Here is a 25437-nt window from a genome sequence, read left to right as displayed (position 1 = left end):
TTTCTTAAAATCAATAGTCTCAGAGTTGATGAAATTTGGTAACTATGTAAGCAATCTAAAGGCTTTCATGCTGACAGGTTTTCTGAGCAAGGAGAGTAGGGGATGATGTGAGACAATTTGCTGATGGGGATAGGGTTGGGATTCGGATTAGGTCAGCACAGTCCCTGCTCTGGTGTGACCCTCAGCTCCACCAGTCACTGGTGGGATCTATAGTCAAGTTGCTTCACCTCTCTAAGTTTCAGTTTTCTCATCTATAAAATAACAGTACTTAACCTATATGTTTGAGGTGAAGATTAAATAAGATAAATATGTGGGAAAAACAACTTAGCCTATTGCCTGAACCATAGAAAATGTGAGCAAAGGTTGCTGCTTTTGCTGTTCTTATATTTGGTTTCAGTGAGATGTGAATATTTGGAACAGCTGCCAAGCAAATGAGAGAGGGAGCTGAGAACAATAGAAGGTGAACCCATTTGGGAGATGAAACAATGGACTACAGTGTCACAGTTGGCCCAGTGGCATGTGTTCCTCCAACAGCGTTGGGCTGATCAGGCGATCAGTGTAGGTACGACAATGGCAGGTTGTACCATCAGATGTTTGGCCGGGTAAGTACAGCAACATGCCAGCCATACCTCTGTTGCTGGGCCTTTGATCTTCCACTATCTTGCCAGGAACACTGTTTCCCTGTAATTGCATGGCTCACTCACCCCCTTACCTCCTGCAGATGCCCCTCAAATATCACTTCTATAGGGATGCCTCCCTGGCCACCCCACCTAAAGTAGCTCTCTCTACCTCAGTCTGCTTGATACTTTCATGAGTGAACCATGGCCCCTAACATTAGGGTACATTTTAATTTGTCTATGTATTTATTGCATACCTTTCTGGCAAGTAAGGTGGCAGTGACTTAGCTTGGTTCAATGATCTATCAGTGCCTCGTCTAGAACAGACACACAAATGATTGGTAAATCAATACATGAAGAAATGAAAATAAAGGGTGAGAGGGCAATTCAGGTAATCATTCAAAGTGGAGGCTTCATTGGGATTTTATTCTGAGCAATGAGAAGCCATGCGGGATTTTAGGTAGAGTTACATGATTGGAATTTTGTTTTAAACAACAAAAATATAATTGTCTCCATTTTATAACTAAGAAAACGGAAGTTCAGAGGGTGAAGCTATTGATTCAAAAATCACAAAGCAGGCCAGGCATAGTGGCTTGTGCTTGTAATCCCAGGACTTCAGGAAGCCAAGGCAGAAAGACCGTTTGAGCTCAGGAGTTAGAGACCGGCCTGCACAGCATAATGAGACAGCATCCCTACTAACCGTCTCTACTGCCAATTAAAAAAAAAATTAGCTGGGCATAGTGGCACATGCCTCTAGTCCCTGCTACTTGGGAGGTTGAGGTGGGAGAATTGTTTGAGCCACGGAGGTCAAGGCTCCGCAGCTACAGTGAACAATTATGTCACCACTGTATTCCAGCCTGGGTAACTGAGGGAGACCCTGTTTCAAAAAAAGAGAAAACCAGAATCACAAAGCAAGTGGCCATGCTGGAACTGAAACTCAAGCAGCCTAAACTCATGCTCTTAGCCAACACACCCTGTCTCTCTAAAAGATATATGCAGCACCTTAAATGCCAGGGCACCTCAAATGCCAAGAAAGCAACATGCCATCTCTGTGTGGGACCTATGCATGCCCAGCCAACAACACAAGCTATGTTCTATAGTAATTTTTTGTGAGTGTGTCTTTCTAGCTTAAAGAAAGCCACTGCCCTTACCACTCCCTTCAACTCCAGTGTAATATAAATGAGTAAGAAGGGTATCATGAAGTATATCAGCCTTAGCCCCCAAGTCTAGAGGAATTCTTCCTTGAAATATCAGCCCCTGCCCCTCACACCCCTTGTGAAGGGAACTTCCCTATCCCTATCCCCTGATCTGTTGTGGTTGGGTTTGTTCCTTGTGATCCCAGCTACAGTCATGATGAACCCCAAGGGCAACCATTCCATTGGTTAGGCAGTGACGTATTACAATGGGTTCAGTAAGATTCTGCAACCCCCAGGACCTAGAAAATACTAAGAGATCTGCCTCTTAGCAGTGTTAACAGGAGCAAACATATAGGCAGAAAAGGCTGGCGAGTAGAGAGAGGAAAATGCAGCTAATAGCCAAGTGTGGCAGTGTTGGTCTAAGCTGGTGTTTGTCTTTGGTTCCTGAGCAGTTTCCAGAAGAAACGCACCTGTATTCTTACAATACCCCTGCTCTTTCTGAGGTAACGTAGAAACCTGACCAAGCCAAGCTAAAGCAAGTTCCCAGGTCACTCTGATATTTTCTTTTGTGTGTGTGTGTGTGTGTGTTTTTTCTTTTGAGACAGAGTCTTGCTCTGTCACCCAGGCTGGAGCGTGGTCAGCTCACTGCAAACTCCACCTCCTGGGTTCAAGCTATTCTCATGCCTCAGCCTCTTGAGTAGCTGGGATTACAGGTGTGGGTCACCACACTCAGCTAATTTTTATATTTTTAGTAGAGACGGGGTTTTGCCATGTTGGCCAGACTGGTCTCAAACTTCTGGCCTCAAGAGATCCTCCCGCCTTGACCTCCCAAAGTGCTGGGATTATAGGTGTGAGCCACTGCACCCAGCCAACTCTGATATTTTCAAACGGTACCTCCATCTGCTCCTCATGGTGGCTCACCAGTCTACCTGCCTCTACTATCTGCTATCCCTGTGACCATCTTCTCTGTGAGTGCTGGAAAGCCAGTCCCCTGTCTGAAGTCAAGTCCAATTTTCCTGACTTACATTGATGGGATTCCAATTGATGCCTCTCCCTTTTCTGATATGGGATACCATATTCTAACCATGAAAAGCATCTCACCAAGACCCTCTTTTTTTCTACCCAGGTATCTTCCTCTTATTTTTACCACAACTGCTAACCCAGTCTAGAACTAAGGATCCTAAAAATAATCCCAGCAAGTCAAAGCCACCTACTAATATTCAATTCAATTTGATAAGCTCAAAATAAGCATCTATTATGTGCTAAGAGCTGGGAACAACTGTGCTCAAGGGAGGTAATTTTTGACGAAGCCTCAACCTAGCCATAAATAAATAAATAAATAAATAAATAAATAAATAAATAAATCCACAGCCTTGTAGTCTTACTTTGGTCTTGGAGTCACAGTTCTGTTGTGTACAGAGAGTTCTGTTCCGAAAAACATGGAAAAGTAATGGTTTCTCTTTCCTGTGAGCTTAAGAACCTGAAGTTGGTAATTTGCTGGCCTACCAAACTCATGGAACATAATGCACGAAAAGCTGATTAAAACGAAAGCATGTCTTCTTGTCTCATGGACTGAATACTTCCATTAAGGTTTGAATGTCCTCTTTGTTCCTTTAAATGATGGCATGTGGCCAAGTCATTAACTTTCTGATAGCCTGTCCTCTTCCTTAGCAATCTGATCCACATCTACACTGGGTGACTCAAATTTCATGGCTGCCTTCATGGGAATGGGGAATGAACAAACATGTGGAGTGTTAAATCTGAAAGGACATTGCCTAAGATAAACGTAAGAGAAAAACTGAATAAAACAATGCTTTTTTGCCTGTTTTATATACAGTATCTCTGCAATCTTTTAGTTTTTCTAGTCTTATTTTAAAAAGTTAACAGGCTGGGTGTGGTGGCTCACACTTGTAATCCCAGAACTTTGGGAGGCCGAGGTGGGTGAATCACCTGAGGTCAGGAGTTTGAGACCAGCCTGGTCAACATGGTGAAACCCCACCTCTACTAAAAATACAAGAATTAGCTGGGCCTGGTGGTGTGCACCTGTAATCTCAGCTACTTGGGAGGCTGAGGCAGGAGAATTGCTTGAACCCAGGAGGCAGAGGTTGCAGTGAGCCGAGATATTACCACTGCATTCTAGCCTGGTGACAGAACAAGACTCCATCTCAAAACAAAACAAAACAAACAAACAAACAAAAAACAGCAAAATTGACCTTATCTGTATGTTTATTTCTATAATTTGGGGGTATTGTGCAGAGTAGGGTCTTGCTCTGTTACCTGGGCTAGAGTGCAGCAGTGCAGTCATAGTTCACTCTAGCTGTGACCTCTTAGGCTCAAGCAATCCTCCTTCCTCAACCTGCGTGCCACCACACCAGCTAATTTTTTATTGCCAGTAGACATGTGGTCTTGCTACGTAGCCCAGGCTGGTCTTGAACCCCCGGCCTCAAGCAATCCTCCCGCATCAGCCTCCCAAAGTGCTGGGTTACAGGCATGAGCCACCACACCTGGCCAGTTCTATACATTTTGACACATGTATAAATTCATGTAACTTCCATCACAACCAAGATGCAGAACAGTTCAATCACCCCAGAAAACTCCCTCGTGGTATCCCTTTGCCATTCCATTCCTCTCCTACCCCTAATTCCTAACAGATCACAAATCGTTGATCTGTTATCTATCACTGTGGTTTTGTCTTTTAGAAATTTTCATATAAATGGAATCATGTAGCATGTAACCTTTTGAGACAGGCTCCTTTCATTCAGTGATATAGTTTGACTGTGTCCCTACCCAAATCTCATCTTGAATTGTAGTAATCCCCACATGCCAAGGGCAGGGCCAAGTGGAGATAATTGAATCTTGGGGGTGGATTCCCCCATACTGTCCTCAGGGTAGTGAATAAGTCTCACAAGATCTGATGGTTTGATAAGTGGGTGTTCCCCTGCACAAGTTCTCTTGCCTGTAACCGTGTAAGAAGTGACTTTGCTCCTCATTTGCCTTCTGCCATCATTGTGAAGCCTCCCCAGCCATGTGGAATGTGAGTCAATTAAATCTCTTTCCTTTGTAAATTACCCAGTCTCAGGTATGTCTTTATTAGCAGCGTGAGAATAGACTAATACACGCAGCTAGTGCCTTTGAGATTCACCCAAGTTGTTGCATGATTCAGTAGTTGGTTTCTTTATGTCATTGAATTGTATTTCATTATTTACATGTACCAAATGTATTCGCCAGTTGAAAGAATTTGGGTTGTTTCATTTGTGGTAATTATTAATAGAGCTACTATATAAACGTTTCTCTATAAGGCGTTATTTTGTAAACTTACTTATTTCTCTATGCTAAATACCTAAGGGGTGAGATTGCTGGATATGGTGGTGGATATATGTTGAACTTCATTTAAAAGTTGACAAACTTTTTTCCAGAGTACCTGTATTATCTTACATTCTCACCAGAAAAGTTTGAGAGTTCCAGTGGCTCAGCATTCTTGCTACCACTTGGTATTTCAGGTTTTTTTAATTTTTTTATTTTAGCCTTAGTAGTAGGTGTGTAATTATGGCTTTAATTTGCATTTTCTAATGGCTAGTGATGTTGGACATTTTTTCATGGCTTTATTTACCATCTATACATCCTCTTTGGTAAAGTATCTATTGAAGGTTTTATCCATTTAAAAACTGGATTGTTTTCTTGTTGAAATTTAAGAATTCTTTATATATTCTGGATAAAAGTCTTTTGTTGGAAATGTGATTTGCATATATTTTATTCCATCTGTAGCTTTTATTTTCACACTCTTAACAATGTCTTTTGCAGTGCAAAAGTTTTTAATTCTGGTGAAATCCAACATGTCAATTTCTTCCTTTATGGATTGTGCTTTTGTTGTCATGACTAAAAACTCTTTCCTTAACCCAAAGTCATGAAGATTTTTATCCCGTTTTCTTCTAAAAGTTTTACAGGTGTACATTTTATATTTATATCTGTGATCCACTGTTTTTTATCCTTTATACTGTTAATATGGTGAATTGCATTGACTGATATTTAACATTAGATCATGCATTCACAATATAAATTCCATTTGGTGTGGTATATTATTCTTTTTATATATTTTTGGATTTGAATGTATTGAGGATTTTTCATCCGTTGTCATGAGCAATACTGGTTTGTAGTTTTCTTATACTGTCTTTAGTTGTTATATCAGGTAATGCTGGCCCCTAAAATGAATTAAGTAGTATTTCTTCCTCTTCTCTTTTCTGAAGAGATTTTATAGAATTGGTGTTTTTTCTTCTTTACATGTTTGGTAGCATTTACTAGTGAAACAGTCTACACCTGGAAATTTCCTTTTTTTGAAGGTTATTAATTAGGAATTAATTCCTTTAATAGTTATAGGGCTATTTAGGTTATCTATTTCATCTTGGGTAAGTGGTGGTAGTTTTATGGTTTTTTATGAATTGGCCTAGTTTTTCTAAGTTGCCAAATTTATATGTGTACAGTTGTTCAAAGTATTCTCTTATCCTTTTCATGTCTGTGGAGTCTAGTGATATCCCCTTTCAACCTGATAGTGGTGACTGGTGTCTTTTTTTTCAATCTGTATAATGGTATGTATTCACTATTTTGGTATGTATTTATATGTATTTCTGGTAAGTATTTAAACTGTATGTATTTACTTTTTTTTAACTCTATCATTCTGGTTCTTTTACCTTCTTATTCTTTTTGTGAGACAGAGTGTCCCTCTTGTTGCCCGGGCTAGAGTGTAATGGCACAATCTCGGCTCACTGCAACCTCCACCTCCTGGGTTCAAGCGATTCTTCTGCCTCAGCCTACCGAGTAGCTGGTGTTACAGGCATGCGCCACCATGCCTGGCTAATTTTGTGATTTTAGTAGAGATGGGGTTTCTCCATGTGGTCAGGCTGGTCTCAAACTCCCGGCCTCAGATGATCCACCTGCCTCTGCCTCCCAAAGTACTGGGATTACAGGCATGAGCCACCGTACCCGGCCCATTCTGGCTCTTTTAAATACGAGTCTGTGTTCTGGTTCTTTAAATATACATACTTTAGGCCGGGCACGGTAGCTCACCCCTGTAATCCCAGCACTTTGGGAGGCCGAGGCGGGTGAATCACGAGGTCAGGAGATCGAGACCATCCTGGCTAACATGGTGAAACCCCGTCTCTACCAAAAATACAAAAGTTTAGCCGGGCGTTGTGGCAGGTACCTGTAGTCCCAGCTGCTTGGGAGGCTGAGGCAGGAGAATAGCATGAACCTGGGAGGTGGAGCTTGCAGTGAGCCAAGATTGCATCACTGCCCTCCAGCCTGGGTGACAGAGAAAGACTCTGTCTCAAAAAAAAAAAAAAAAAAATATATATATATATATATCTATATACACACACACACACACACACACACTTTAAAGAACCAGCCATTGGTTTCATTGGCTTTTCTATTGTTTTTCTTTTCTATTGTTTTGTGTTCATGGATTGTGCTCTTATATTTATTGATTTATTTTTTCCTTTGGGATTATTTTAATCTTCTTTTCCCTAATTTCTTGAATTGAAAATTTAGATGATTGATTTGAAATTCTCCTCTAAGCACTGCTTTAGTTGAGTCTTATAATTTCAATGCATCTACTTAACTTTTCAAAATTTACTTAGAATCCATATTTTACTACATGGACTGTAGAAACCTTACCACCATGCAGATTTATTTTCCCTTCCTGCTTTGTGTTGTAGTTGTCTTATTGATTATGTTTATATACATTGAAAACTCTAGCAGACAATGTTTTAATTTTTGCTTTCAACCATCAAGCGTATATTAAAATATTCATAAAAGAAGAATAACCTATTTTCCAAGATATTTGCCATGTCTGTTGCTCTTCCTTCTGCATCACAATTTCCTTCTAGGATCATTTCACTTCTGTCTGAAGAACCCCTTTCAGTTCTTTTAAGATATGACTGCTATCAGTGAATTATCCTAGGTTTTCTTTATGTGAGAGTGGTGTTTTGTTTTTGTTTTTGTTTTTTACAAGATGGAGTCTTGCTCTGTCTCCCAGAGCTGGAGTGCAATGGTGTGATCTTGGCTCACTGCAACCTCTGCCTCCTGAGTTCAAGTAATTCTCCTGCCTCAGCCTCCCGAGTAGCTAGGATTACAGGCGCATGCCACCATGCCTGGCTAATTTTTGTATTTTTAGTAGAGACAGGGTTTCACCATGTTGGCCAGGCTGGTCTCGTACTCCTGATCTCAAAATCACCTGCCTCAGCCTCCAAAAGTGCTGGGATTACAGGCGTGAGCCACTGCGCTCAGCCTCTCTCTGTTATTCAAATACAACAATTTCTATTGATCTGTCTCCAAGTACACTTTTTTCTTTGTTGATTTTTTTCTGCTATTGAGCCTATCCAGTGAGTTATATTTAAGTTATATTTTTCAATTCTAACATTTCAAACCTTCTTTAAATCTTCTATTTCTTTGCTGAGGCATTCTGTTATTCCACCTATGTAAGAGTTTATTTCCTTACTCGGTGGAACATTTTTACAATAGCTCTGCTAGCAAGTCTTTGTCAGCCAGACTAAGTGAGTCATGATCTTCCTGGTTCTTTGCACGCTGCACACTTGTGGATTGTATTCTAGACGTTTTGAATGATATGTTATAAGATGTGGAGTCTTGTTTAACTCCTACAAAGAATGTCTATATTTTTGTTTTAGCAGGTAATTGACACAACGGGTTCAGCTCATAAGTTCTGACCAGCCATTTGTGGGTTAAGATTCCAATGCCAGTCTGGTTTCTAAAGCCTTTGTAGTCCTTTTCAAGTCTGTCTCATGTATGTGCCTTCCCAGTCTCAAGCCAAAGATCTGGGCAGTGGACAGTCTTTTGGTTCAGTTCTTTATGCCTATGTTGGGTAGCATCAGATCTGTGCCTTTCCAAATCAAGGGTGAGCCCAAGAGCTCATAAACAATTTTAAGGGCTATAATCCTGAACTCCTTTCTCTCTGTGATCTCCTTATACCCCCTGGTGTCCTGGGGCTCTCACCTTTTTCTGTGGTCAGAAATCTGGACTTCTGGTGGCCTTACTCTGTTGTGCACTTTCTGAAACTGTCCCCGCATCTCAGATCAAGTGATGAGGGAACACGGGGGTAGAAAAAGCCACAGGAGTCCATCTTACCCTCTCTGGGCCACAGCTCCTCCAACTGGAGAGGAATGTTCCTCTTTCTCAGTTTTGATTCCCGTGTGCTCCTGTTATTGCTACCGCTGCAGTAATTAGTAGGGTCTAACATAAATGAAAGACTGGAGGAAAGGGAAAAAATTTAAAATAATTGTTTTTATCTCCTAGTGCTAGGCATTCCTTTCCCACTCTACGAGCTGTAATTGGAGGATCCCTCCTGAGCTCTCTCTGTGTCTTAGTATCTATGTTGGGTTTCAGGCAGTCTTGTGTTCATTTCAAAGGAAACTGGAGGGGAAAAAAATGACACACTCACCATTTTGGTCTTCATCTCCAATCTGCCTGCTGTTCTTTACTTTTCAGAGTCCTCAGATGCTCCACTTATTCTGCCCAGGTTTTTTAGCCGCATTCAGTGGGAGGAACAGGGTGGTGTGAGTACACTTACTCCATTGTACCTGGAATCAGAACCCCTTCAATATTTTTTGAAAACTCCAAGAGGCAAGAAAATAATAAAGTTTCTTATTCTAAATTTCCTGCCTAACTGCATGTTTAGACCTATTAATGCTGGGAAGAGGAAAAATGTAAGTGCGGGTGGATGAGGTGGGACTATCATCTAGTCATGTGAAACATTTTAAAGCCAAAAAAAGGAAAGAATGTCTTTTAAGCTTTACTTTTACAGGCTTCTGTTTTACCCAGTACCATCTGTGGGAAAGGAAATAAGAATTGAAAGGCAAAAATTAAAATAAGTCTTGGAATCAGTAAAGGACTAAAGAAAGTTTTACTGGGCAAGTTAGAATGGATTCAGGAAAGAAGGAAATGCACTATACTTACTGAGGTTTTTTTGTACCATCTCCAAGCCAGAGCTTGCCAGGAATTTCCCTTTTTCCATTCACCCTGCTCATAAGCCCACCACAAAGAGCAAGACTTGGGTTTGCCTTAGCCTACGCTTGAGACAGAAATAAACCTTTTACCTCCTAACAGAGGACTGAGCTGTGAGACTCTGAAAGCTTTACTTATTGCTTACCTTCTTTTTGTTTTTTTCCTTTTATAGCCTTATGTATTCTGAATTTCCTTACCTTTTGGTCACACAAATACAAGTTTTGGTTCTTGTATTTCCATGTAGTCCATGGAGTTAGGTCACAATAGAGATCAACCTCCACACAATGCGCCACTGTGTTAGCTGGTTTCATTCTGAACCAATTAATTCTGGTGTGCGTGTGTGCATGTGTGCGTGTGTGTGTGTACTTTGGGAAATTGTAAAAGTCAGAGTTTAATCAAGGATATAAGATCCTGAATTAGGAGTCTCCCGATAAGCTAGTTTTTCTCCAAAGCCTTTCCTACAAGTGTCTTTAAAATAAGCTCCCATCCTGTTACTGGTGTAGTCAGAAACACCATTTCCTCCAATCTTCAAGGGCTAGGGGTGAGAAAAGGATTGCTGGGTACAATTTATAAGATAAAAATACAAGTTATTCATCCCAGATCAGAAACTAAATTTACTTAGAAGCTCATGTTGTTTGCCCAGAGATGACTGTCATGGAAAACACCATGGAACCTCTGCTAAAATGATGGTTGTTCTTCACCCAAAGCACTGTCTCTCCTCTCAGGAGCCTGGCAGGAAATAGAATTATGGGAAGTAAACTGCTATCAGCCTAACAGCCTAACCTAGAGCAACCAGATTGCAGGCTTTTGTGGGTTTGGGATCACGTGTTCTTTACTTTTACTTATGCTGAATAATAATCCTTCCACATGGTGGGAAATCCACATGATTTTTAACTAAGTGGTATCTGGACCAGACCTGAGAGAGTGGATTCATTCATAAACCAACCTTTACCAAGTTTCCTGCTAGTGGCAAGGCTTTGTTCTATATCTATATATTGGGGATGGAAGAACAAAATAAATCCCTGTCTCAGAGAGACTGCCTTTTAGTGGGAGAATCAGAGGATAACCAACCAACCAAATAAATATAATACAATGGCAGGTGGTAATAAGTGGTTTAAAGAGAAAGATAAGTGGAAGAGACTAGTGTAGGCTGAGGCCAAACAATGATTACTAGTGATCAACAGTGGTCGTAGGCTTCTCTGAAGAGGTGTATTTAAACTGAAGCTTCAGTAAAGAGAGACAATAAGCTATTCAAAGGGGAGATGATCTAGACTAAGAGAACAGCAAGGCCAAAGGCTCTGAGGAAGAAGGATAGATGTTCAAGGACACACATACACACACACACACACACAATTCAGATAGAATTGATTAGGAAGGAAAAACAGATGATTTGCATGGAGTAGCCAGCTGGCTTCCAGTTCAGTTTCAGGTAGGATCACCTTGATATATCTGGTCCTCAATATTCCTGGAGGGCTCAAGAAGGGGAAAGACCCTAAATGTGTTTCATAAATCAGGTCTCTCTAATAAAGGCTCAAGTCTCAAGAGATTTTGGCTTATTCCCACAGTCCTGAAATAATTCATTCAACAATTTGTAATAATTAGGAAGCTCTTACCATGTGCCAGATACTGTGCAATTAATCATTATCATGGCTTGGCACAGAAACTGGAAAATATCCTTGGACTTATTTTCCTGGGAAGTAATTATTACAGTGGCAAGTGGTGTTAAGTCAACTAGTCCTGTTGCAGACTTGAAATACTCTGGATGGAACTGGCTGTTCTTTCTTTCTATATTATTGGGTGCTTCTCTTGGAGTGCTCCAGGCCTTAGTCCTTGGTTCTTGTCTCTATTATATACTCTCTTCTGTGTTATCTAGTCTTATAAATATAATCTCTATGGCTATTGATGTGAAATTTACATTTGTATTCACACATTTATCCTAAACTCTAAACTCTTTTACTTAACTCCCTACTTGTCCTCTCTATTAGACTATCTGATACACATTTCAAACCTAATGTGCCCAACACTGAATTTCTAATCTTCCTCTCCAATCCTCCTCTGCCCACAGTCTCCCTGATCTGAAGCTGAGTCAATGACAGCTTCATCCTTGTTCAGGATCAAAACCTCAAAATCAAGTGTGACTTTTCTCTTTCCTCAAATCTCATATCCAGTCCTCTAACAAATCCTGTTGGCTCAATGTTCAGAATATACTCAAACTCTGACCATTATTTACATGTCCACTGCTATCAGTCTAGTCCAAGCTACCATCATTTTTCACCTGGATTATTTCTCCTCTGCAGCCTCTTCTCAAAACAGCTGCAAGATACTTTCAAAATTTGTCAGCTCATGCCACTCTCTGGCCCAATTCCTGCAATGGTGTCCCATTTCATTGAAAGTGAAAAATGGAAATCTTGCAGCAGCCTGGAATTCTCCTTCCCCACATTGATTCCCCGGCTTCACATCAACTCCTTTTTTCTTTTCTCACTTTGAATCACACTGGCCTTTTTGCCTTGAACTTGTTGGGTTCTCTCCTGCCTCACTGTTCCCTCTGCCTGGATTCTCTTCCCCAGCTACATATATGGCCAATATCTTCTCCTTTATACCTTGGCATAAATACCACCTTCTTAGTGATGCCACTCTGAACATCCTATTTAAAACTGCAAGCTTCCCCACAATGCTCCCTCATCCTGCTCTTTTTCTTAAGCTTCCCTTATCACATCTAACATACCATGTAATTTACTCATTGTTTATTATTAATTGGCTGCCTGTCTCCCCTCACTAGGCATCAGTTCCACAAGAACATGGAATGCTTTGCTTACTCATGGAATCTCAAGCATAGAGACTAGTGTCTGACACATAGTAAGTATTCAGTGTTTCCGTTTTGTGAATGAAATGATTATTCTGTGATATGTTGTCCTTCCCACTGGCCTATCAGCTATATCTAATGCAAGTCATTGCATTCTTAGGCCTTTAATAATTCTAGGTCTTTAATAAGTGTTTTTGATGGGCTGTTGAGCCAGAAGAATGCACTAATTATGCAGTATTTCGTAAATTTTTTTCATCTAGTTTCTATTTCATGGAAATTTTTGCCAAAAGGTCATCGTTATATGGAGCACCTTTCATTTTATTTTCTTTTTATTGAAGAAGAATACGTGTATAGAAAAGTACAACTATCATAAGTACAGCTTGTTGTAATTTCACAAAAAGAATTCACTCAGATAACCAATACCCAGAGGAGGAAACACAACATCACCAGCCCCAAGATGCCCCTTCATCTTCCCTTCCTGACTTCTGATATTACAAATTAGTTTAACACAGTTTATTTTAAAAACACCATACTCAGATTTCAATAGTTTCAATAATGCTTATATAAAAAACTGACTTTAAAAAATTGATCTGATTTCTCCCGTCACTGACAAAGACAACATAAAAATGGAACTTGTCTTTAAAAAGGCACAAACAGAAGGAATTTATCAGAAGTTCACACTTCAAGATAGACTTTCTGGCAAAATCAATTAAGTATAGATATTGGATATATCTACTTCTACCTCATGTACATTTAGGAAACACCATGAAATACATTACTTGTCAGAAATATATGTCAAGGGCTAAGCTATTGCTTTGTTGCCTTATTGGCTTGTAATATTGATGCTGTTATATCTCTAAGGATTTTCTTAAACCAAGTGAGAAGAAGCTTGATGAAGAACCATTTCACTTAAACTTAAGGGTAAAGAACTGCACAGACGTGGGTGAGCTGTTATTCTTTATCCCCTCACACCCTCAGATCTATTCTCAGCTCTTCTCTTCTCTGCATAAGCAGATGAGTCAGACTTCTTACTGCTTCCCGCCTTTCCCTCAAACCATACCTCTGGTCTCCCCGGGTATTCCCTATGACCATTTGATGAGAAAAAAGGGTGACAGTGGCCTGGTCTGGTTTAAGAATTATCTGTCTGGGATGGCTCTGCAAGCCACGGGGAACTCTCCCCATGGACAGAACTTCCGGAAGTACATCTGGTTGGCCACTGACATGAAAGAAGGGATAAGCTGAGGTTTCCTGAAATACACAAATACACAGGCAGGAGCTAATGGGTTGGTCAAATTATCAGGGACCTGGAAGGTTGGTGCCAAGATCACCTAAAGGGAAGTTATGATGGACCTCTAAAAATGGTTAGTCTTTGAGGCTATTTGAGTAGCATATAAATGTTCCCCCAGAGGACATCTACCTCACAGAAAGCTAAATGAGGAGGTGGCCTAGATGACCTATCCCTTGGTTGTAGTGAGCCTCCTTCCTGGCTGCTATGGTCTAAATATTTGTGTCCCTTCAAAACTCATATGTGGAAACTTAATCACCAATGTGAATGGTATTAGGAAGTGAGGCCACTGAGAGGTTAGGTCCCCAGGGCAGTGCCCTTAAGAATGAGATTAGTGCCCTTATAAAATAAATCCCAGAGAGCTGCATAGCCCTTTCCACCATATGAAGACACAGACGGTGGCCCTCTATGAACCAGGAAACAGGCTCCTGCCAGACACAGAGTCTGCTAGAACCTTGATCTTGAACTTCCCAGCCTCTAGAATTGTGAGAAATAAATTTCTGCTGTTTATAAACAAGCCAGTTTATGGTGTTTTGTTAAAGCAGTTGAGCATACTAAGACACTGGCCATGTTTGTGCTTGGGTAAATGTCTCATGTACAAAGTGGACATGGGAATAGGAACAGAGGCAATGAAACAAACAAACGTGGACTTCCTCTCATCACAGCTGATCTGCCACTGTCACTGCTGAGTGCCCAGATTTCTAAAACAGAAGGCAACACCGAACCCTTATTTGGCACTATTTCTTGGAAGTATCAGCCATCCGGGCTGATACTATTGGACCACTTCATTATGGAAGGGGCAGGAATTTGTCTTCATGGGAATAATTACATATACTGGAGAGTAATTTCCCTTTCCTGTGCATGATGCTTCTGCCCGCACTACCATATGTGGTTGATAAGCTGCCTTATTCATCCCCATGTGTCACACAGCATTATCACTGATCAAGGAACTCATTTACAGTGAAACAGCTGTGGTATTAGGCTCACATCATAGAATTCATTGTTCCTACCTGGAAGCAGCTAGATTGATGGAATGATGAAATGTCCTGTTAAAGGTGCATTTATGGAGACTGCTGGGAGACAACATCTCGTGAAGTTGGGGTGCTGTCTTGTAAGTGGTCAGATCAGTGGTTGATGCAGGGTGTTGAATACATGGCTCTGGGAACTCAGGATGAGTAATAACCCACTTCAATAATATTGTCTTCTTGTCCCTAAAACATGGCATGTAATGGGTGTGAGGTTCTTGTGCCCAAGGGGGAGACATATTTCTACTAGGAAACACTGAGAATGCCCCTTCGACATTTCAGGTTGTTCATGACACTGATCAAAGGCAGAGGATTGGGTGTTTGTATGGACCGGTATGATTAATTTTGATTATCAAGGAGAAATTGGGATTTTTGCTATCACATGGGAACAACACTGTATCTGAAGCCCATGGGATTCATTGCACTCCCATGTCCAGTAGTAACGGTCAATGAGAAACGGCAGTAACTCAACAAAGATGGAACCACCTGGATCCTGTGGCAAGGAAGGTTTGGCTCACCCCATCAGGTAAGACACCTTAACTGTCAAGATGCTAGGTGAGGGTAAAGAATTATGGAATGAGTGCTGGGAGGAGGAAGTCAGGATTATTGGATTCGAACTGCTTAGATGTGGAGCTGTAGTATGATAGTTTTATTTATTTATTTTTTACCTTTCCTTGCTGCCTTGCATCTTGGTGGCGACTAAAGTTACAGTTTAGGTTCCAGGCAGTAATATGACTGAAATACATCATTACTCAGCGATACAGTAGCTGATGAGAGTATGTTTTCTCTGTGTTGAGGACCTGAGTTTCTTTGGCTAAGTAAAGGGCTAGAATGGAAACTGAGTGACAATAGGGTGGCCTGGGATGGTTATTCTTAGATCTCTTCTCTGCCCTTTCCTGTCATGCTCTGTGGCCTGGGAGGCTGACCTCTACTAGACCTGTTGTTTCATTTGCTTTTCCTTGCCCTCTGGCAAGAAACCACTGGCAAGAGGCCAGAGGGCAGGAGGAGAGCCAGGCCAGGGATTTTTATGCCCTCCTCTTTCCTCCCTGCCTCACCACAGTTGAGACAGAAGCTCCAGCTCCCAGGCCCAGTGACCTCTCCTGCACAGTTTCAGCTCTTACCAGGCTGGTAACAGCATCCCCTCCCTTTGTCCCTGCAGACCTCCTGTGGTAAGAGCTAATCCTTGACTGTCTCCCCAGCTCTTGTTGGTTCCATTAACCCTGCCCACGCCTCTGTAAATAATCCCTGCATGAAATTCTCTCAGCTAAACCCTTTGATGGTGCCATCTGTTTCCTACTAAGTCTTCAGTGGATACAGCAGGAAAAATAGCTGAGAAAGGAGAGAGGTATGGAGGTCAGCTATTGTGAAGTGGGGGAATATTTGAGGGCATATGGCTGGCACATACAGGCCAGAATAAGATGCATTTTCACAGGCTGAAATTGGCCAAGACAAAAAGAGTAATCTTTTCTAGTCAGAGCTCATAGTGTTTTTTTTCTTTCCTTTTCTTTCTCTCTTTTTCTTTCTTTCTTTTTTTTTTTTTTGTATTGTCAGATAGAGAAAGCCTGCAAAGATGATTGGGATGTGCCCAAGATTGAGAGGTTTTCTGGGTTGCAGGAATTTCTGTTCTAAAACTGCAACAGTCCTAGGCAAACTGGGATAGTTGGTCACCTTAATCTGTGATTATAATCAGGACTTCTGAGTCTTGCCCGGCCGCTCCTGCTGTAGGGACCTTCTAGGCAAAAGGACACTGTTCTAGAACCACTTGGCTCCTCCTCTCCACCCTCAATCAATGGCAGACATCACTTATCTCTCAAGGCATCCTTTCTCTATATGCAGTCTGAGATCTCTCTTAATACATGGTTCAGGCAACCGGTATTAACTGATCAGAGCTGGAATGACAGACAAGAAACTTGCTAACACTCCAGAATCAGAACTTTGGCCCCAAACTCAAAAGCAGGGCTAGACCAAGAAGAGCCTCTAGAGCTCCTTTTGCCCTTGTTTTCTTGGGTCTTGCTGAAGTAAGTAGCAGGGTGGGTGGCATTTTTAGCTCCTTTGCACTTGGCCAATAATTAGATCCTACTCATCTCCATCTTTCCATCTACTGTAAGAGCTTCAGGGGCTGACATTGTGTTGTAAGAACAGCAGCTCACACCTTTAACATTAACAATCTGCCCGTTTATTATTCCAAGTGCTGTGTATTTTTAAATGATTTATATGTTAAAGATGAGGAAACAGACAGTTAAATGATTTAAGTGACTTTTCCTGGGTCACACATGTAGCAGACCCAGGACGCAAATGCACTCATTCAGGCTCTTAGTACGGCACTTAGTGCCTCTCTCCTAGTTCCCTCGGATATCCTGCACCTGGCTCAGTGCTTGCCAGGTAGTGAGTGCCAGGTTATTAAATATGTGCTTAAAATTGTTAAATGAACACAAATCTTACCAGGAAATATCTCCCTTTTCATGTTTCCTTTTCCATGGACCCTGCTCTGGTTTTGTTAGACCTTCTAAGCAAAGGCAACCTTTGACTCAGTTGACTACACCAGCAGCATGAGAATAAAACAGAGCAGAGAGTGGTCCATTGAAAATGGGCTCAAATCCAGGTTCTATCAGCCTCTTAATCTAGAAGGTGAGAATTTCAATGGTGCTTACCTCCAAAGAGTTGTGCTAAATGAGTCAAGAACTTGGCACACAGTACATACTTACTTTTAGCTTTGATTATTTTAATGGTTATTCTTGCAAATCAATCCAAGTGCAGTAAATCGAAGTGCAAAGGGTAGATTTCCAATTCCAGGAGCAATCCCTTTACTCCTCCAGGCTGCTTCTTCTAGCCGAGGGCTCTTTCCTTGAAGTCTGTTTCGCCCTGATCTTCTGATGCATCTCCTTGGGGGTGAGTGGCGAGAAATCCTTGAGCTCCCCCTAGAGGATGGCGGTGCTCCTAACTTCAAAACCTTCCATGACGCCCCAGGACCCAGGATTAAAATGTTTTCTGATATTTTCTGTTTGTTCCTCCAAATGTTTGTTCCTCCTTCTGTGTTGGGTGTTTTCTGTTTGTCCCTCCGAATCCGCTTTTTATCCCCTTTTTACTCTCTTCTGGGCTCCAGGGTGCTGACTTGTATAGATAGACTCTCTTTCTCTCCAACTTCCAGTTTGATTTTAACCAGTGGAACTCATCGATATTGAGGAAGAGAGAAGTTGGGGTATTATTTCCCCAGGCCCCTCCCAGCCAGGCTGCTAAGAGTAGGCACGATCCCTCTACCAAAGGCCACGGCTCCTGCAGACTTGGAGACTCTAAGATCTCTGGTTCCTTGGTGTTGGCTCCCGTGGTTCCCTCTTCAGACCTAGGGACAGAAATGACTTCCTGCTGTTGCTAGCCCATAGCACAGCACCATCCCAGTTTGCTTTCTCTTAATCCTAACTACACCTTGGTAAGTGGTGCCTTTATTAGCTCTCCTCAACTGCCTTGTTTGAGAATGTCATCTGTTTCCTGCCAGCTACTACATGCTGTGTCTAAATTCCTTAACAGTCTCATCTTTCCTCCACCTCCCCAGTACCCTGTGCTCCAATAAACACTACTTACAGTCTCTGTAATTTAATCCTGCTGCTTTGTGGCCCATGATTCTCCCACTAATTCTTATATCCGCGGTGTCCTTACATTTTCCCTATCCTCTTCACAACCCGCTCTCCACCCTGGCCCTCATAAAATCTCAATCCCCTTTCCTCATTAAAGGCTTCAATTCAAAGGCCCTGTCTTCTATTCGGTCCTTCCTGATCTCCTTTAGCACACATTTTTTCCCCATCTCACTGACATCCATGCCATTTCTGTCCTATTGAGTAGCAGTCTTACATTTGGTTGGATTCACCTTTTCTCTAGTGTCTATGGAGGGTTTGGGATAGTTTAACTATGTTCCATTGACTGGATTAATACAGGCCTAATCCAACCAGTACATGATATTTCCCTGGCCACAGGGAAATGGCCAACACTTCTTCACGGGTGTTCTACTCAGTGGGAGACTGTAGGGCTTTGTTCTGTGGTTGGTATCCATGCTCCCCACTTCAGAAGTGAACAGGGAGCAGAGAGTTGCACCTGCTGATTGTAGGCATCTGGTGACCAAAAGGAATGTCAATCTGAGGAAGAAACTAGCATGGAGAGAGGGCAGAGTCAGGAGGATCACTAGCAAACAGAACCAGGGCCTTGATCAGATGTGTCCAAAGCTGTTATGCAAGCCAGCTTGAGATGGTTTTTTTGTTACACCAGCTAAAAATATATGCAACATTTATGTTAACAAAAAAGTAACGTTCATAGAGTGCAATTAGAAGACAACTTCATCCTTTTCTTCTTCTGCCTATTCAAACTCATATAAAGGGTTACTTCTTCCTCTTCCTCTGGATAAAACCTTGGTGGGGCCCAAAGGGGAGGGAAGGTCCTATCCTTATCTATTCTTCTGCTGAGAATAAAATGTCTTCCAGTCACCTCTAATTACAAAATAGTTTTCAGTAATTAAAATATCCATTTCTATGTCATAGTCAAACCTCTGAAATTCATTAAACACGAAAGCTTCTCTTGTTTCCTGACTCTAGCCACTAAAAGCTACAGTGGGTGTTGGGTAGAGGAGGAGAATGTTCCTATTTCCTCATCTAACATGGGGAATAGTGGCTTTTTCCTTACTTTCCCTTCTTCTCCACTTCCTAAGAGGTCTCTGGCTCCTCCTGGATTAAAGCAGAGGAAGGAGGAGAGATATGAGGTGAGTTAGGGTCTTATTTATGCAGACACTACAATGTAATATGATGATGGTTCCTTCTCTTTGCATGTTTAAAAGCACCTCTCCATGGGTTTGAGTCCCAGAGACAACTGTTCTCATGGGCACTTCTGTGGGTTCTCTGAGGACCTCATTGGGCAGCTGTGTTCTCTCTCTGTCATTTTTATTCCTTTCTCAGCTCCTGGGGCCCCGACGACCCATCTTCCGATTGGGTTTGTGGCATCCTTTTGGGTTTTCCCAGGCTGCAGACCTGCGCTCTTTTTCTGCCATGCAGCTCACATCCAGTCCTGGAGATACACTCATGCATCTTTGTCCCCACCATCAGTGGGAGAACAGTCTGTTCCAAGAGCAGTCTGGTCTTTTCTCTCTGCCCTCAGAGCAGCCAGCCAGCTGCAGCCTCTTGCCTTTTGATTTCACAGGCATGAGCTGCATGGCTGTCACTGTGCTTGAGGTACTTATCTCGAATATAGTCTAATCTCCTCTTAGCAGGCTTGAGGGAAGAGAGAGATAAGTCCCACCCTTCCCCCATAGGCGTGGGAAGTAGGCCTGAGACACAAACACACTGACATAGTCTCCATTATTTCCAAACTCACCTTTGAGATGGATGTTTGCTGAGAGCCACAAAACTGGTTTGTTGCCCCCTCCTTGAAACTCCCGTTTAGGTATCCTAGCCCTTCCCATAGAAGAAAGAGTACAGACCACCTAATATGTGGAGGCCTTAGCAAAAAAAAAAAAAAAAAAAAGAAAACAGACAGAGTCCCTCTGTAGCATCCTAACCTACATGAATACTTTACCCCAGGTGGAATTCACTGCTGTATAGATGTTCATCAAAGTACTGGCAGCATATTGATGCACTTGACTTTAAAAGTCAGGGACTGAGTCAGGTGAACAAAACTAGGAACTCATGGACCAAATCCAACTGGTTGGAGAGGTGAGTGATTTATTCTCTGGCTCATGTTTCTATATGGAGGCATTTTCCAGGACTAACAATCCTGGCTTCTCTCTTTTGGCTTTCCCTGTCCTCCTGTGGGGCAGAGTTATCTGGAAAGTCTGGAAGGGACCAGGCACAGCCTTTGCTGCTCTCCTTTCTCTTCATACTTGTGTTATCTGCAAGGAGGGGAATATTCTAGTTTGCTCTCTTGACTGGAGGGTTAGCTCTACCTTGCTGTGGTGAAGGGCTGGATTTGTGGGGAGGACGGTTAGTTCAATTCGGGAGCTTTCTAGCAAGGCTATTTGGTTGTACACTTAAGCCAAATCCTTTATGGTTACATCATCAGTACTGAAGTTGACATTTTGACCTTAATCTGTCTGAAACCTGTATGGCTCAACTGGTTCCACATTCAGGTAAGAAAGAGAAGTCTTATTTTGGAAGTGGCTTAAACACCATCAAAATCCACAGACATTATTTTCTTTTTTTTCCTTTGGCCCACATAGTCTTTAAAATTTTTTCAAATCAGTTTACAACTTTTAAAATTAGGGAGATTTTAACTAGAGTCCTGGATTTCCAGTATATCATGATAATTTCAATGAGTTCACTGGGGTTGCATGCCTTGTGGCAATGATTCCTGAGAGGGGGTCGGGAGGGGAGGTAGCAGCTGCTCCCTTTAGATAAAGCATGTACTTTCCAGCTCTCCCCAGTTCCCAGCTAGTTAGGGTTGCCGCATTTAGCAAATATGAATGCAAGAAGCCTGTTTAAATGTGAAGATCAGATAAACAACGATTTTATTTTTATTTTTTAGTATAAGTAGGTCCGATGCAATTCATGCAATTCAGTTAGGGCACCCTATATTATATCTGGCAACCCCAACTCAATCAGTTTTGTTATCCACTTGGGCCTAGAAGGTAAGTGAGCTTTTCACCCTTGTAGCCATTTTTATTTATCTTTATAAGCACAACACCTAACATACTACCTGGCCCATAGTAAGATGTTCAATAACATTGATGGAATGATTATATAAACATAGCCTGAGGACCAAAATCATATTCCATAGAAAATATCACTAGTCACATAGATGAATAAAGAGTAACAACCTCTTGCTGAGCACAACTTGAATAAAGAGTACACATTTGCAGTTATCTGAGGAGCAGACCTGAGCTGGAATTCTGGACCCTTGACTTGTAGGTGTGGCTTTGTTGCTGACTAGTTGCATAGAGTTGAGCCAGTAAATAAGCCTTCATGGACCTTTGGTTGTCATCTCTAAAAGAAAGGAGAAATGCTTGCTGTCTAGGATTTCTACCAAAGTTAATGTTTTTTATTTTCTTTTGTTCTGAATATAAGTCAGCTTATACACGAATAGGTTACTGTATCACATTCCCAGGTAGTATTTCAAAAACACCTGTTCTAATACAGGTAATAGAAACCTAGAAGCTTAGCTTTTTCCGGAGGCTTTTTTTTTTTTTTTTTTTTAAGACAGAATCTCACTCTGTCACCTAAGCTGGAGTGCAGCACCAACTCACCATCTCAGCTCACTGCAACCTCCACCTTCTGGGTTCAATTGATTCTCATGCCTCAGCCTCCTGAGTAGCTGGGACTACAGGTGCATGCTACCACGCCTGATTAATTTTTTGTATTTTTAGTAGAGATGGGGTTTTGCCGTGTTGGCCAGCCTGGTCTTGAATTCCTGGCCTCAAGTGAGGCCTGCCTCAGCTTCCCAAAGTGCTGGGATTCCAGATATGAGCCACAGCTCCTGGCCCTTTTTCAGGGCTTTAAGATGCCATCAACTGATATGCACCATGATTTGATAACAGCTTCTTAGGGGAAAATATATCAATTACTACATCTCACACCAATTCAAGAAATTTAAAAAGTGATTTTTAAAAAGTACATCTTGTAATGAAGAAATCTCGGTATACTATATATGATTCATTTTAGGGTACTGACAATTATTTAAAACCTTATGGACACCAGGAGATCAACTCATGGTGAATCAACATTTATTAAGCATTTAACAAATGCCAGGCACTATACTAAGTGCTTTCCTTTAAATATGCGTTTCTCGTATCAGTATTCTTAACATTTGGGCTTGATTCTTTGTTGTGGAGGCTGTTCTGTGCATTGTAGGATGTTTAGCAGCATCTCTGATCTCTATCCACCAGATGCCAGTAGCACCTACACTCTTATTTGTGATAACCATAAGTGTCTCTAGACATTGCCAAATGTCCCATGTGGGAAACTTGTCCCTGGTTGAGAATCATTAGTTTAAATTACTCTGTTGAATTGGGTAGTTCACCACAATCCAGTAAGGTAAAGTCTTTGCAGTCTTCACTGTGTCCACACCATGCTCTGGTCTATGCAGACCTAGAAGAAGGATGAATCCTCTGCCAGTCTGTTTCCTACTTTGCCTCCAGGTTACACAAGCATAGCAGCCTGTGCCCAACTGTCTCACCAGGCTCAATTTAAAATCCAGCTGCTTCTGCTGCTTCCTGAGTCCTTTCTCTCCATGAGACTCAGACTAGGTCTGTGAGGCTGGAGAAGCAAAGACACCACAATGCCGCCCTCTGACCTGTGTCCCTTCTCCCTCTTTTGATAAGAGTGTTTACCTAACCCTTAGGAAGGTCAGGAGATGGAGGGATATAGCTCTAACTTGCAATAAACACGATCTGTCGGGCAGAAGATGGTAATAATATCTACATTACTTCTGTAGTGCTAAATTCTAAAATGAATGCCACTTATTTTATGGAAATTAATGGAAATTTCCAGTCTCCTCTCTTTTCCCAATTACTTATTCATCTTAACTTGAAAACGTGCTAGTACTTAACTTTTTCACAAACAGCATAGCTGAATCCTTTACTGATCATTGATGTCTGGGTTGTAATGTTTTCATTCTGATCTTTAGTTATGTATCTGAATCTGTGCATTCTCAGAAAGCTGTGAGCCTCTAAATCAGTAATCCTTGTGAGAATGAGGACACATCTTGGAGCAGTATGCCAGAATCACCTGTGGGGCCTTTATTTAAAAATAGAGTAAAATCTCAAGCCGGGCATGGTGGTTCGTTTCTGTAGTCTGAGCTACACCAGAGGCTGAAGTGGGGGGATCACTTGAGCCCAGAAGTTCAAGGCCACAATGAGATATGACAGCACCTGTGGATAGACACTGCACTCCAGTCTGGTCAACATAGTAAGACTCCCTTTCTAAAATAATTTAAAAATAAAAATAAATTTAAAAAAAACCTCAAGCCTATGTTTTCTGCCTTCAATCTCTATCCCCAAAACAAAATAAAGATTATGACCCATCACTTGCTTCATCCAGGGGTGTGTGGCCTCAACTGAGAATCAAAGCTCTGAGTGCATGAACTTTCACGTGTGTTGAGGGATAAAAATGCCTGAAAAACTGACACACATTTCTTAATTTTCATGTAGAAAAGGTCTTGATATTGCCAAGTTATTAAAAGGCATGAACTGCATTCAATATTCAATCCAAATTCCTCCAAGTGTTAGACTGTGTAACTTTCCACAACTTTCTTCGTGCAGGAGAATTGTATTTCTCTACCAGATATGTGACTTTCCTTGGTCAAGGAAATCTTAGAAAGCCATCGTGGGAATCATCTGCTCTCTTTTCCAGCTGCCAGTCACCAATAATGTTTCTGATAGTGGCTTCGCTGACAGCCTATGTCCTGAAGTGAGGATAACAAGGACCTGAGAGTTGAGCCCTTAGTTGACTTCTGATGGCAACATAATGTGAGCAGAAAATAGAAGACTTCCTTGTTTTTTTTTTTTTTATAAGTATTCCTTGAGCATTTATTTACAGCACATTTCAATAAAAGACTCTGCATTATTAATACACAAGTCTCTTTTTCTCTTTTCTGTAAAGAAAAAATGAATTTAGCCATCAACAATTGGCCTGAAACTTATCTAAGTTCTGCATGGTTGGAATGTTTTGCCAACTTACATTGGACTGAGTTACATGGTTTTTTTTTTTATTATTTTTTTTTTTTTTTTTTTTTTTTTTTTTTTTTTTGTGAGACGGAGTCTCGCTCTGTCGCCCGGGCTGGAGTGCAGTGGCGGGATCTCGGCTCACTGCAAGCTCCGCCTCCCGGGTTCACGCCATTCTCCTGCCTCAGCCTCCCGTGTAGCTGGGACTACAGGCGCCCGCCACCTCGCCCGGCTAGTTTTTTGTATTTTTTAGTAGAGACGGGGTTTCACCGTGTTAGCCAGGATGGTCTTGATCTCCTGACCTCGTGATCCGCCCGTCTCGGCCTCCCAAAGTGCTGGGATTACAGGCTTGAGCCACCGCGCCCGGCTTTTTTTTTTATTATTATACTTTAAGTTCTAGGGTACATGTGCATAACGTGCAGGTTTGTTACATATGTATACTTGTGCCATGTTGCTGTGCTGCACCCATCAACTCGTCAGCACCCATCAACTCGTCATTTACATCAGGTATAACTCCCAATGCAATCCCTCCCCCCTCCCCCCTCCCCATGATAGGCCCCGGTGTGTGATGTTCCCCTTCCTGAGTCCAAGTGATCTCATTGTTCAGTTCCCACCTATGAGTGAGAACATGCGGTGTTTGGTTTTCCGTTCTTGTGATAGTTTGCTAAGAATGATGGTTTCCAGCTGCATCCATGTCCCTACAAAGGACACAAACTCATCCTTTTTGATGGCTGCATAGTATTCCATGGTGTATATGTGCCACATTTTCTTAATCCAGTCTGTCATTGATGGATATTTGGGTTGATTCCAAGTCTTTGCTATTGTGAATAGTGCCGCAATAAACATACGTGTGCATGTGTCTTTATAGCAGCATGATTTATAATCCTTTGGGTATATACCCAGTAATGGGATGGCTGGGTCATATGG

At 41.7% G+C, this 25437-nt stretch overlaps 2 long non-coding RNA genes across 7 annotated transcripts in view; one reads left to right on the top strand and one right to left on the bottom strand.

Annotated features, from left to right (window-relative positions):
• LOC135966399 (uncharacterized) overlaps positions 1-25437 on the bottom strand; it is a 77826-nt gene that overhangs the window by 40722 nt on the left and 11667 nt on the right. For all 6 annotated transcript variants that reach the window (XR_012420481.1, XR_010579709.2, XR_010579713.2 and 3 more), the window contains exon 3: positions 9204-9342. This is a non-coding gene — a long non-coding RNA (uncharacterized lncRNA). The remainder of the gene's footprint in view (positions 1-9203; positions 9343-25437) is intronic.
• Positions 20437-24423, top strand: LOC123567653 (uncharacterized). The gene is made up of 2 exons (XR_010579714.2): positions 20437-20569; positions 24200-24423. It is a non-coding gene; the product is annotated as an uncharacterized lncRNA (long non-coding RNA).

Source organism: Macaca fascicularis, chromosome 11, assembly GCF_037993035.2.
Source record: "Macaca fascicularis isolate 582-1 chromosome 11, T2T-MFA8v1.1".
Lineage (NCBI taxonomy): Eukaryota > Metazoa > Chordata > Mammalia > Primates > Cercopithecidae > Macaca > Macaca fascicularis.
The sequence above is the reverse complement of the archived record's forward strand: the minus strand, read 5'-3'. Positions and strand labels throughout refer to the sequence as shown.